General features: G+C 27.8%; 1 protein-coding gene across 1 annotated transcript in view; it reads right to left on the reverse strand.

Annotated features, from left to right (window-relative positions):
• The window catches only part of LOC124419645 (rho GTPase-activating protein gacF-like), an 18,323-nt gene that overhangs the window by 2,237 nt on the left and 2,210 nt on the right, over nt 1–13,876 (reverse strand). The gene's annotated exons all lie outside the window — the stretch shown is intronic.

The following is a 13,876-nucleotide window of genomic DNA, read 5'->3' on the forward strand; positions in this document are numbered from 1 at the left end:
CTGTGCTCCAATCTCATCTGAAGCACTGGTAAAGGAGCTCACAACAGGACCTATGGAGGTATGGGTGTATTTCTTTGGATTTTATATTCTCCTTTAAAACTAAACAACTAACAAGTAGTTTATGTAAAAAAAAACGATTAAATGTAAAAATTTGTAAAACAAACTCCTCCATTTTCATTTCTCCAAATTATTCCTAGAAATACAAACATTTCTCATTTAAGTATATACTAAAGTAAACACTTCATATACATATTTTTGCATAATACAAAAAAAAAAAAGATTTTTCAAATTCCACGAAAAAAAAGAATGTTCAGAATAAAGATTATTCAATTCAATTGAATTTGATTGAAAGACAATAATTTTATGCAAATAAAAATACCAGCTTATTATGTCAACATATCATCTCTATTTGTTAATAAACTTTTTAATAAAGTATAATTTTCATAAGGGGTTTTTTGTTGTTGTTGTTGTTGCTGAATTTGACAAACTTTAAAATTAATCCCACAATAAAGAATATAACCTGAGGCAAAACTAACTAATTTTATGTACATGTACAAGATTACAAGAGGATTTAACAATATTATGCAAATGTCCTTTTTCAGAGAAACCAAAAAAAAAAAAAATGAAATAAAATCAACCCCCTTTTTTAAAATTGAAATAAAAAAGAGAAAACATCTGCTAAATACTTAAAATGACAATGAAAAAGACTTAATAAGAATTCAGGTTTGTACATGGGAAAGAGTATGTTGAGTGAGTGTGTGTGTGTTTTTTTAATTTGTTCAACATAATGTCACGGTTAAACAGTTTTTCAGAAAAAAGAAAACAAAAACTGCAATTCATTAAGGTTTTAATTTAATAAAACTTTTCAAACTGCATTTAAATAAATAAGAAAATCTAATTTATAAAGAAAAATGTATATGAAAAATGCTTAGTTTAAACTATGTTTAAAAATTTTAACCATAATTAACAGCTGTTGAAAAAAACAGCTGTGGGTTATGGAATATTTAAAAGCGTTTGAAAAGATTTTATGGTATTAAAATAATTTCCAAATTTGTTTATGTTTTCCTGTTATATTTTTTTTATAACCTCATAACAAATAATAATTAAAATAATTGTCTTAATGTTATTTACAAAATTCTTATAGAAAATTAAAATTCAAACACTTATTTTTCCTGTGACTTTAAAAAATCCACACTTGTCTTTTTTAACTGTCATTTGAAAACACTCAAAAGTCAATAGCGGCTTCTTTACAACTAACTACTGACTGTCATTTCACTATAAAAAAACAATAACAATATAAAAATGTTTTAAAATCAATATTACGCATACTATTATTGTTAAATACTTATTTTTTCAATATAATTAAAAGTGCATAATCGCCAGTTATGGACCTACACACATACACACACACACACTGTTTAACTGTTATTAAACAATTTAAGTACTTTATTAATAAAGGCTCCATGTAATTTGTTGATATGTTTTTCCATTAACTTAAATTCATTGTTGTTTTTTTTATTGCATTGATGATATTTTTATTTTCTTTTTTTAAAAGGTGCGAATTTCATTTAATAAAAATGTAAAAAACTTTATATACAAGTCCATTATAATTTTGTTTTCTTGTCATGAATGCAAATTATAGTTGTTAAAAATTAAAAAAAAAAAATGTATAAAAATAATAACAAATATTAAAAGGTATGCATTAGAAAGGGTGTTGCAAAAGGAGAGAATTTTGAAGTGGTCAAACTTTCGGCGGGTTTGTGCTTAGTGTTCAAGTGCGTTCGACCATAGGTCGTTGGTTCGATTCTCATCAGAGACACTGGTAAAGGGGTGAACAACCGGCCCGATAAAGATCTAGGTGTAATATACATCTTTCTATTGTACAGTTTATTCTTTTAATTTTTTTTTGCTGTTTGACGGCGCGTAGGACAATTTTAAATAGTATTTAGTACATTAAGTAATTTAAATATTTGTTTTACTAATGGTTGAACAATGAATGTGGGCTTTGTCATGGACTAGTGTATACCAGCAAAAACAAAATGATGTACTTCCAAAAGAATAACATTCATCACCACTTCAAAAGTAGCACCTTCTGTAGAAGTGATCGAAAGAATCAATCAAATTTTGTTAAAAATTAAAGGTATATTTTTTCACTGAAATTTTTTGAAATAAACTTATTCTTATACCCTACACCACTTTAGTGGGGAAAGTATATTGGGTTTGTGCTAGTGATTGTAACGCACAATAATATTGGTCCTATACTCATAATAAAGTATACCAATCGGCTAAGAATCATTTTTTTGAGCCGATTCAGCTATGTTCGTTCGTCTGTACGTCCGTCCATGTAAAACTTGTAATCAAACTACAGGTCGCAATTTTGAAGATAATTCAATGAAATTTGGCACATGATATGCAGTTGATTAATAAATTTATTTATTTATGTTATATTATTTAAGTCAAATTAGTTGTATTCTATAAAACATACTACAATTTCACTTTTTAATTACTTTGCAAAAAAAGAACATAAAAATTACTTCCTGAGAATGACTTCAAATGTAGTGAATTTGGAATAAAAAAAATGACATTCCTTTTATGACAAGCAAGAGTTAAAATCAAAACTTCTTCAGGTCTTTTTTAGTAATTCCATGGTTCTTTTTTTGCTGGGATAAAGCTTTACTTTCAATGGTGTTATCTCCAGTTATGACAACTTCTTTAACTATTGAGTATATCGCGAATTTCTCAGATTCGTTTATAACTATTCATGATTGTCTTTTTCAAAATAGGAATGAACATAGTTGGGTCTAAACTAGTAACTGTTGTCTTCTTGGATACATAGTTTTCTATAGCGAAGTGAGAAGACTATGTTATGTTGATATTTTAGAGAGCTGTGTTCGAAATCAGGTCGCCGATAAATAAGAGATTTTCTCAATCAACAAAAAAGATACTACTAGGTATATGAGGAACTGTGTTAGTTTTTAAATGGATACTCAAATTGAGAAAGCTTTCAAACAATATAGTATTGTTTGAATAATATTACGTTGATCTTCAAGAGATAATGATCTCGTGAGACATTGCTCCAAGACTTTCCCATTTGTTATATGTATGTATATATTTTAATTACTTGGTGTTATCTGCTGATTTTTTTCATAATAATAAAAATATATTATTAAAAAAAGCCTTTGTTAATATTAAAAAAAATACCTTGCAATTTAAATAATTTTCCATTATCCATTAAATACCAAAAAGTTCGATTGGGGTTATCAGCTGTTTTGATATTTTCCAATTGGAAAAGGGATTATTGCCCAGCTATTTTGCAACTGCCTTCAGCAAACCTTTTAATAAAAGCGATTGAGTCAATCAAGAATTTGCAAATCTTTTTGTAATTTCAAAATTTTTTAAATAAGTCGAAAATCGTCTTTATATACCTTGCAATTTTAGCTTACAAGTCTTGCAAAATTTTTAAAATTTTTATAACATTTACATATTTCAATAATTTGTAAAACACTTTCAATTTCAATATTTAACCATTAAACGTAAAAGTTGAAGTCGTTGTTATCAGTCAGTTGTAATTTTGACATTTGCCAATTTGAAAAGAACTTCCCTTGTAACAATTTTGCAACACCCTTTTGCATACCTTTTGAGAGTTGAACGAATGTGTACAATTTTTATTTTAGTATTGTGATTATTATTTGTACAATGTATAAATGAATGTTTTTGTTGTTGTTGTTCTTTGGTTTTGTTGTATGGCCAAAGTACTTAATGTTGTAAAATATTAATTGAATGCACTGGCTTGATGGTTTGTTCGACGGTTCGTTTACCTTTTTATTTTGTTGTTTTCTTTTACAACATTGGTAATAGTGCCTTTTTATATTAATATTGTTTTTTATAGTTGTAGGCATATATATTTTCGAGGTGGTGGGGTAGGTATAATATGACAATGTTCCATAACCAACATTGCAACTAACCAAACAGCCAACAAAACTGACAATAAACGAGTGGAAATGACATAAAAATGAATTATGACAACGATCATGTTGAAATGAATATTTAATGCATTTTATACAAACACTTAAATATATTATATTTACAAACATTCTTTACACACACACATGTATACATACATATATGTTTGTACCTGCCTTGTGTGTAAATTGACCATAAAGTTTAATATATGTATATTGTTGTTTAATGAGTTCCATTTTTTGGTCAACACATCAGCATGGTGTCTATTAAGATTGGGTCAAAATAATCTTTAATGTAACTGCTATTCAAATTGTTGGATTAAGGGAAAGTTTTTACAAAATTTTTTGAATTTATTAACATTTTCAAATAGGAATTATTAAAATTAAAGAAATTTTTTGATTAAAATCAAGAACATTTTGTTAACATTTTTACTTAAACAGTTCCACTGTGCTGCATACAGTGTACGTATTGTTGGTTGTTTATTTATTTGTCTCTTTTACCGGTCGCGTATACGTTAAATTAATGCAATATATAATAATATGAATTAAAAGGTGATTAATAAATGAAAAATATTAAAATAATATTAAAAACAACAACAACAACAACAATATTATAATTTTTATTGTTGTTACATGCAAGTGTTGAAATAAGCATGAAATTTTCATGAATACTATCATTTTCATAGCAATTTATAGAAATATGAATGGAAAATTGACAACAGCAAAGACAACAACAACCAACTCTGTCTCAGACTCTCAGGTGTCAATATTATTTATAATCAACTGTAAAAACAAAAATAACAATATAAATAAGCAAATACAATTATAAACAATTTTATACTCGGCCAGACAAACATTCATACATACATCATATGTATGTACATGTTTGAACACTTGATATATGTCTGATAAATGAGAAATGTTACATTTAAATATGAATTTAAATACAAATTTATAGTTTCTTTTTGAATGAGACTTTTGTTTAAAGTTAAATTCCTATTTAACAAATATTTGAACAATTATAAAGAAAGGCTTTGTAAAAGTGTTTTGCCAGAATAAATTATATAAAATTATACTGTAATCTCTTCTAAGCTTTATTCTTAATTTAATTGTTCACGCTTTTTTCATTAAATATTTCATTAATATGATCTTATCTTATGGTAGACACTTAGTATGTATAATCTTTAAATGTTGCGAGAAATTTGTTGGAATTGTGATTTACTGAACAATTATTGCATTCTTTGTATTTTATTTTTAGACTTAAAATTAACAAGGTCATTTAATATTTTGTGATAATAAAATTCTTCCTTATCTCTTTAATAAACAAAATTGTTATTAAGAAATTAATTATAATGTGAAATTTTTATACATAATTCTAAGAAAACAATTTTTGTAATTAATTAAAGAATGGTTATGGTCTAAATTCTTTATTAGCTATAGTCTTGACAAAAGAGTATTAAAATTATAATTATTGATCAATATAAAGTTTCGACTATATATCAGTCTAAAGAACAATCTGTAATATTGATGAGTATTTAGTCTTTAGGCAATTGTACAGTTCACAGCTTTGACTATGGAGAAGTAAACTATAGTCGTACATTTTTGTGTTTTTGTTGTTGTTGTTGGGCTAGTTATTGCTGCTAAATAAATTATTAAAAGCTGTAGAAAAATTAGTCTAAAGAACAATCTGTAATATTGATCAATATTTAGTCTTTAGGCAATTGAACAGTCCACAGATATCAGTTATGAACATTTCATAATTTTTGACTTTTGATAACTCTATATACTTAATTATACAACAATCTGTAATTATGATCGGATTTTAGTATTGACAGTAGAAAAGTTTACAGTCTTAACTACAGATAGTATTTACTATCACTCCATAGTATTGGTTGCTCAACAGTCTAAAATCTTGATCAGAATAAAGTCTTGATAATAGATAAGGCCACAGTTAATCGCTCAGTCTTTATTATAGATCACTTTAAACTATTGACTAAAGATCTTCAACCTACAGTCTTGAATGTAGATTGTAGATGTTATTCTTGACAATATATCCAATCAATTTATAGCTTTACTATAATAGATCTATTTATAGTCTTGTTTAAAGAACAGTATATTGACAATTTAGACTTGATTATATATAGTTCACAGTCTTGACTATAGATCACTCCATAGTCTTGATTATACAACAGTCTAAAATATCAGTATATAGCCTTGATAACATTACAGGCCAGAGTTTTTCGATCAGTCTTTACTGTAGATCACTTTATAGTCTTGTATGTAAAACATGTTATTCTTGACTATAGGTGAACTTATAGTCTTAACTACAAAATGCTCTATATATGTAATCAATATGTCTTTACTATTAATCAGTCAAAAGATCTATGTAATTATATTCAGATTATAGTATTGACAGTAGCAAATTACACAGTCTTAACTATTATACTCTATAAATCAGTTTACAGTACTGAATGTATAACACGTTGTTCTTGACAAAATCCGAGCCCTTAGTCTTGATAACAGAATGCTTTATATCTGATTAGTCTATGGTCTTGACTATAAATCAGTCAATAAATCTAATGCTGATCTTGTCTATAGATCAGTATATTGCCTTGACTATAAATTAGTCTGCAGTCAACACTATAAATTAGTCTACATTGTGATCTTGACTACAGATCTGTTTACAGACTTGTATGTGTTTATAGTTTTAACTGTTAACTGTGAAGTCTTAGCTATAGATTATAATATAATCATGACTATAGATCATTTTACTATTAATCAGTCTACATTACTAACCATAAACAAGTCTACAGTCTTGACTGTAGTTATGTTCTTGACTATAGATCTGTTTATAGACTCGACTATTGTTCAGTGTAAAGTCTTGATTATAGTTTAGTCTATAGTCTTGACCATAACTTAGTCTATAGTCTTTACAATGGATCAGTCATTGTAAAGCTTTGACTACAGTCTATAGTACTAACTTAAGATCAGTCTATAGACTGAGCAACAAAACAGTTTTGACTACATATGACCAATATATTGACAGTAATTTTCTAGACATACTACATATTATCAACATAATTAACAGTAAAACTCTTAAACTTATTGCAAAAACTTCTCGCAAAAGGCTTCACCTACTTGCTAAAGTCTCAAAAATTAAAGTTTTACATAAAAAGCAAACATTTAGCTAAATATCTTTATTGTTTCATAATTATTAATGGCAGAAAATTTCTGACAAAGAAACTGAAATACAAACAAAAATGTTCATATAGTATGTATGTATAAGTAAAGTACTTATGACTACAATTAGTAACTCTCATTAAACTTAAGAAATATGGCAAAATACATCAAAAATAAGCAAACATTTTCTAACGAAACGAATAAAGAATGAGGAAAAAAACATTAATTAGCATAACAAACCGAATTACATTTAGCAATTACCCTTGTAAAACAAAAAGTTTATGTTCGTCGTACATTTTTATGTTTTTGTTGTTGTTGGGCTAGTAATTGCTGCTAAATAAATTATTAAAAGCTGTAGAAAAATTAGTAATAATAAAAAAAAAATAGGAAAAACTGTTGTATATTTTAAATGTTAAATGTATGTATATGCGAAAATGTTTCTGTGTATGAGTATCTGTGTGTTTAGGATGGATGGGTGTATGTATGACGATGTACTTAGAGTGTTAGCGTGATCTAATTCATATTGTTCCACATCATTCAATAGCAACATAAAAAATTAATCTAACATCTTTGTTTTTTTTCTCTTCATGACTCTTCTCTCCTTTGCGGTGGCTTCCTTTTCTATTTGGTTTTTCCATTTTGTTATAGTTTAGTTTTTGGTGGGTTTTTCTTGTAGTTTTTTTTATTATTTTTGTATTTTTGCTTTCAATTTTTGTTGAATAGACCCTTAGGATGTTTAGTAACCATTAATCTTAAATATCTTAAAAGACGTTGTAGTATTTTATAGCCGCAACTAAAACTAATACAAAAAACTATAACTATGATTACGATTAGAGAATTACAAAATATAAAAAAACATTACAACACACATATTTTAGCATACTTAAATATGTATTAAAATGGACAGTGGGTAAGTTGAAAGAAAAAGTTGATAAAAAAGTTTTTCTATATAACAACAATTCAATTATTGGAGGGAATATACTCTTTAGTTCAGATTCTAGACTGTTATACAGTACAGATTATAGACTGGCCTTTAATGCATATTTTAGGCTAGCCAATATTTTAGAATTATGAATTTTATAAATTCCAGATTTTAAGCTTGTCTATAGTCCATGCTATTGACAATGTAAACAAGTCTATAGACTATAGTCTTGTCTATAGTCCAGACTATATAGTCTTGTCTATAGGCCAGACCATAGCCTTGTCTATAGTCCAGACTATAGTCTTGTCTATAGTCCTGACTATAGTTTTGTCTATAGTAAAACTATAGTCTTGTCTGTAGTCCAGACTATAGTTTTGTCTGTAGTCCAGATTGTAGTCTTGTCTATAGTCCGACTATAGTCTTGTCTATAGTCCGACAATAGTCTTGTCTATAGTCCGACTATAGTCTTGTCTATAGTCCGACTATAGTCTTGTCTATAGTCCGACTATAGTCTTGTCTATAGTCCAGACTATAGTATTGTCTATAGTCCAGACTATAGTCTTGTCTATAGTCCAAACTATAGTCTTGCCTATAGTCCAGACTATAGTCTTGTCTATAGTCCAGACTATAGTCTTGTCTATAGTCCGACTATAGTCTTGTCTATAGTCCAGACTATAGTATTGTCTATAGTCCAGACTATAGTCTTGTCTATAGTCCAAACTATAGTCTTGTCTATAGTCCATACTATAGTCTTGTCTATAGTCCGACTATAGTCTTGTCTATAGTCCGACTATAGTCTTGTCTATAGTCCAGACTATAGTATTGTCTATAGTCCAGACTATAGTATTGTCTATAGTCCAGACTATAGTCTTGTCTATAGTCCAGACTATAGTCTTCTCTATAGTCCAGACTATAGTCTTGTCTATAGTCCAGACTATAGTCTTGCCTATAGTCCGACTATAGTCTTGTCGATAGTCCAGACTAAAGTCTTGTCTATAGTCCAGAAAAAGTCTTGTCTATAGTCCAGACTATAGTCTTGTCTATTGTCTAGTCTATAGTATTGTCTATTGTCTAGACCATAGGCTTGTCTGTAGTCCAGACTATAGTCTTGTCTATAGTCCGACTATAGTCTTGCCTATAGTCCAGACTATAGTCTTGTCTGTAGTCCAGACTATAGTCTTGTCTATAGTTCAGACTATAGTCTTGTCTATAGTCCAGACTATAGTCTTGTCTAAAGTCAGGCTATAGTATTGTTATAGTCCATATTTTTAGATCCATTCTTTGCCTACAACTCTCACTGTAACCTGCGGCATAAAAATAAAAATTCTACAATATGGAAGAAGATGGTGATGATGATCATAGTTTGAGTATAATTGCAAATAAACAACAAAAACAACTACAACAAAACACAAAAAGTACAAAGTAATAACAATAAAATATGTCAGTGTTTGTTGTTGTATGTAAAATAAGAACAAAAAAAACATAAAGTAAAAACTAAAAAGTAAAAAAGGACTCTCTTGTTTCATTATAATAAAATGTTTAACCAAAATTCACACAAATAAATAAATATGTATATATTTGAAATATGTTTGTTTGTGTATATGTGTGAATGAGAGACAAGGAGCCTTTGTGAAAAACTGCCATAAACAATGTGAAAATAGTGTGGAAAATGTAAGAAAAAAATACTTATTTTTCTATTAACAATTTTTACATGTGTTTATTGTTGCCTGTGTTATTGTTGTTGCTTTTTTCTCGCTTTGTGTTCTTCATGTTTATTTTCGGTTAAATATCCTTTTTATGGTATATGGCTAAATATTTACTACTTACATGAATATACATTGTACATACATATGCGTAGGTTGTTCGGAAAGTTGGCTAGGATTATAAACTAATCTGTCATGCTTTGTTTAAATAAGTTTTTTTGTTAATTTTGTGAATAATTTCTGATACGGCAGCAGAGAGTAAGTAAATTTATATAGAATTTTTTTCGCGTAATTTTTAATTGAGATAAAATCAGCTGCAAACGTAATCATTAATATTAAGTGTAATTGCTATTATTAAACACATTTAAGTTTCTTTAATTCTCATCCCAACCTCGTAATATTTTCCACATTAATACATCCAATATATTCACATGTGTACATGTATTATTAATATAAAGTGTTTTGGTGTTGCATGTATTTTATGTCTATTGACTCCTTTTTATCACATGTGTATGTATGTATGTTTGTATGAGCGTAGCACAACCAACACTTTTTGCATAAGAGTGTTTGTATGTGCTGCCATATATCTTTAATATAAAGTGTAACGGAAAAGGAAAACACTCACTTACACACACACACTCACACACTCTTACTCTGAATATACAGAAGCCATTCATTCAACACAGGGCACACTTTTCGTCCGTAACAACACCAAACACATCATCATCATCATCGTTGTACGAAATAAATTGTAGATAAACATGCAAACATAAATTTTCAAACTGTCAGGTGGTCGGTCGGTTTGTTGGTCGTTTATGGACTACATAGTACATACATAATATATATTTTTTCTATTTTTACCGCTTTAGTCGTTTTAAATGTTTGTATTTTTTTTTTGGTGTTCCAAAAAAAGGAGTAGCTCTTCTCTTGTATGAAAATTTTTGTGCCCATTTCATAACGATGACTAAAAACTATTTTAGCAAAAACATTTTTTTTCTCTTCCAGGTGGTTTCTAGTCGTAAAATATTTAAGCATCATCTAAAGTTAATAATAATTATTCATACCAACACACATGTCTGTTGATTTACCTGAGTATGTGTTCTATTTATTTGTATTTTCTTGTTTATTTATTTCCTTCTTTTTATTAAAACATAAAATACAAAAAAAAAGAAATTAGTTCCGGGAAAAAGTAATTTCATGTTAAGTTTTCTTTTTCACTTCTTTTTTTTGGCAGGAAACTTATATTAAAGTTAATATTAAAAGGAAAATTTATTGCGGAATTATGGGAATTTTTGACTGTTTTTCTTTTTTGAGGCGGAAAAAAATATTATAAATAAATCATTAAATGTTACAAGCGTAATTGTTATCGCAAAAAATTGTTTTTTAAAGGAAAATGTAATGATTTTTTATTATTAACTGTTAAATGTTAAACATAATTAGAGTTAATAGGGGATTTTTGATATACCTTTTTGCTTTCTTTCTTTCTTGTTTTGGAAAAAATTCGTATCTAAATTTTCTATAGATTGATATATAATTTGTCTATTTGGATCAAGATTTATGTTACGTCCCTGCTATTAGAAATAGCAGACATGATATTTTTGTTACAGGGTTTTCCAAAAAGTATCCGACATATATCTCAGCCCAAGGAATCTCCTATTTGGACAAGTCTTGATTAGTCCTTAATGTCCAAGTCAACTAGACTTGCCAGCATCTGCTGTAGGGGGTTTAGGGTTTAAAGGTATTGAATTTTTTTAATCGTAATGAAAGAACCTCATTCAATATATATGTATTTTTTTCAATATATATATGATGAAATATATGTTCAATATATGTATGTATATTCTTAGTCGTCTGTGCACAGCTGCGCTGAGTTTAGGACTTTCTATGGTTGTTAATACCTTAGTCTAGCAGTAGTATTGGAACGTAAGTTCCCCCACTTCTAAAGTATCATATCTTTTAATTTAAGTAATTAAATCTTTAGATCTTAGCTGAGTTGCAGATAGATCCCCGGGAATCTGCTTTGTTTTTCTTGATTTACTTTTGTCTGTTTCCTGTCTAAAAAGTTAAGATATTAATGAGGATTAAGTAAAACATCATGTAGCAAAGATCCTGGTCTCAGATGGAGCCAACGAATCTTAAATCCATAAATTTTTAGTAACATTTTGCTAAAAAAAAAACAAAACATTTAGGTCACATGGATGGTTTAAAGCTGATTAAATTAAACACTATTCTCCCTGTTATAGTTTTATCGTACCGCAAATACAAAAACAAAAAATTTAATAGTTTCACTTTGAAATAGTTTCAAATAACAAAAATTTGATAATAAATATACTTGACAGCTGCCAAAAAAAATTGCCCAGCAAAATAACGCAACATTACAAATGAACGCCCGTTGCCCCAATTGTGTTCGGTATGGCTTAAATAATGACATCTTATGAAAAAGGTGACATCTACACTGTAAAGTAGGACTGACCATTAATCAAATACGGCACACAAACGGAATTTACAAGTTTTTCTTTTTTTTTTGTTTTACATTCACAGATTAATAATCACTTTTACAAAATTGCGTTACAATACAATCATCACTACAGAAAATGAAAAAAAAAATCATTTAAACAATCAAGTAGTATTCCATAGGCTACTCTAGAGTTGAAACAAAATCGTTTATAAAACTATTGACACATGGTCTGTAAACACGGACTGTTTGATAGTCCCCCTCCCAAAAACGAAAAAAAAAATCGAAAAAGAAATAAAAAATTATGAAGTGTGGAAATGGTTGTGTGTATAAAGTAATAAATTGTAAAATAAAAAAATTAAATTCCAATTAATTTAGTTTTGGGGAAAATGCAGCTTTTTTCGGGAGTATTTTCTTTCAACAATTTAATATTTATAATTTTTTTTCCAAAAGAGGGGAAACAATTTTTTTTATTTGCCTGGTTTGTTAATAAATTTTGTTTTAATTTTTTATTTTCTTTCGCTATTAATGGCGTTGAAGTTTTATGTTATAATTTTTTATTTTATTTTTTGATTTATGCTTGTCTTAAAAGTTTAAAAGAGGAATATTTTACTGCATTTTAATGCGTTAAAATTTATTTATATATCTTTATAATATTTCACTTTTTTCCAATTATAATAGTTTGTATGAAAATTTTTTTTCAAAAATTTAAAGGCGTAAAATTGTCACAGATCATCAGTTGGTTTGTTTGCATTTAGATTGTTTAGGGAGTGTGTTTCTACGAGTGTTTTTAAATATTTTTTTTGACAATTTATTTTTACATGTTGCATTCATTCAGGGTGTTTTTAATGGTGTGAATTTGTCGTAGGAGTTTAGTGAAATTGGATATTTTTTCTTCTGGAGTGTTTTATTTTTAAGAAAAGTAATAAAGTTAATCAGTAGCTAAATATTTGAAAAGTTTTTGAAATTAAGAGATTTTTTATTAACTTCAAATGGTTGATTTTTAAAAATAATTATTGTATACTTAAATAAATTAATTGACTACTGGCTGTTTTTTTAATCAGAATGAAGTATTTTTTTCACATATTTATTATGAGAAAGAAATTTGTTGTCATTTGACTATAACAACAAATATGTAATTAATACTTATTTAAGGCTAAACTTTGTCTTGTATTCAAATAATACAAAAAATATACACTTTAAAAAACTGTGTTTTAAAGCATTTAAACAATTAATTACCTATTTTGACCTTAATATCAACAAAGGGTTAATTTAGTTTTACGTTAGTTTTTCAGACTTTATGAAATATTTCTATTTATTGACTTAATTATTTTTGGAGGGATTAATAGCTGAACATCAGTCGACTTGCAGAAATAACCCAACAGATCGACAATGAGTTTATTCTGACTATAGATTAGACTATAGGCTACACTTTAGATTAAATTATAGACTATAGACTAGACTATAGACAAGACTATAGACTAGGCTATAGACTAGACTAAAGACTAGACTAAAGACTAGACTATAGACAAGACTATAGACTAGGCTATAGACTAGACTATAGACTGGACTATAGACTAGACTATAGACTAGACTATAGACTAGACTATAGACTAGACTATAGACTAGACTATAAACTAGACTATAGACTAGA

The sequence above is a fragment of the Lucilia cuprina genome, chromosome 4 (genome assembly GCF_022045245.1).
Source record: "Lucilia cuprina isolate Lc7/37 chromosome 4, ASM2204524v1, whole genome shotgun sequence".
In the NCBI taxonomy this organism is placed as follows: Eukaryota; Metazoa; Arthropoda; class Insecta; order Diptera; family Calliphoridae; genus Lucilia; species Lucilia cuprina.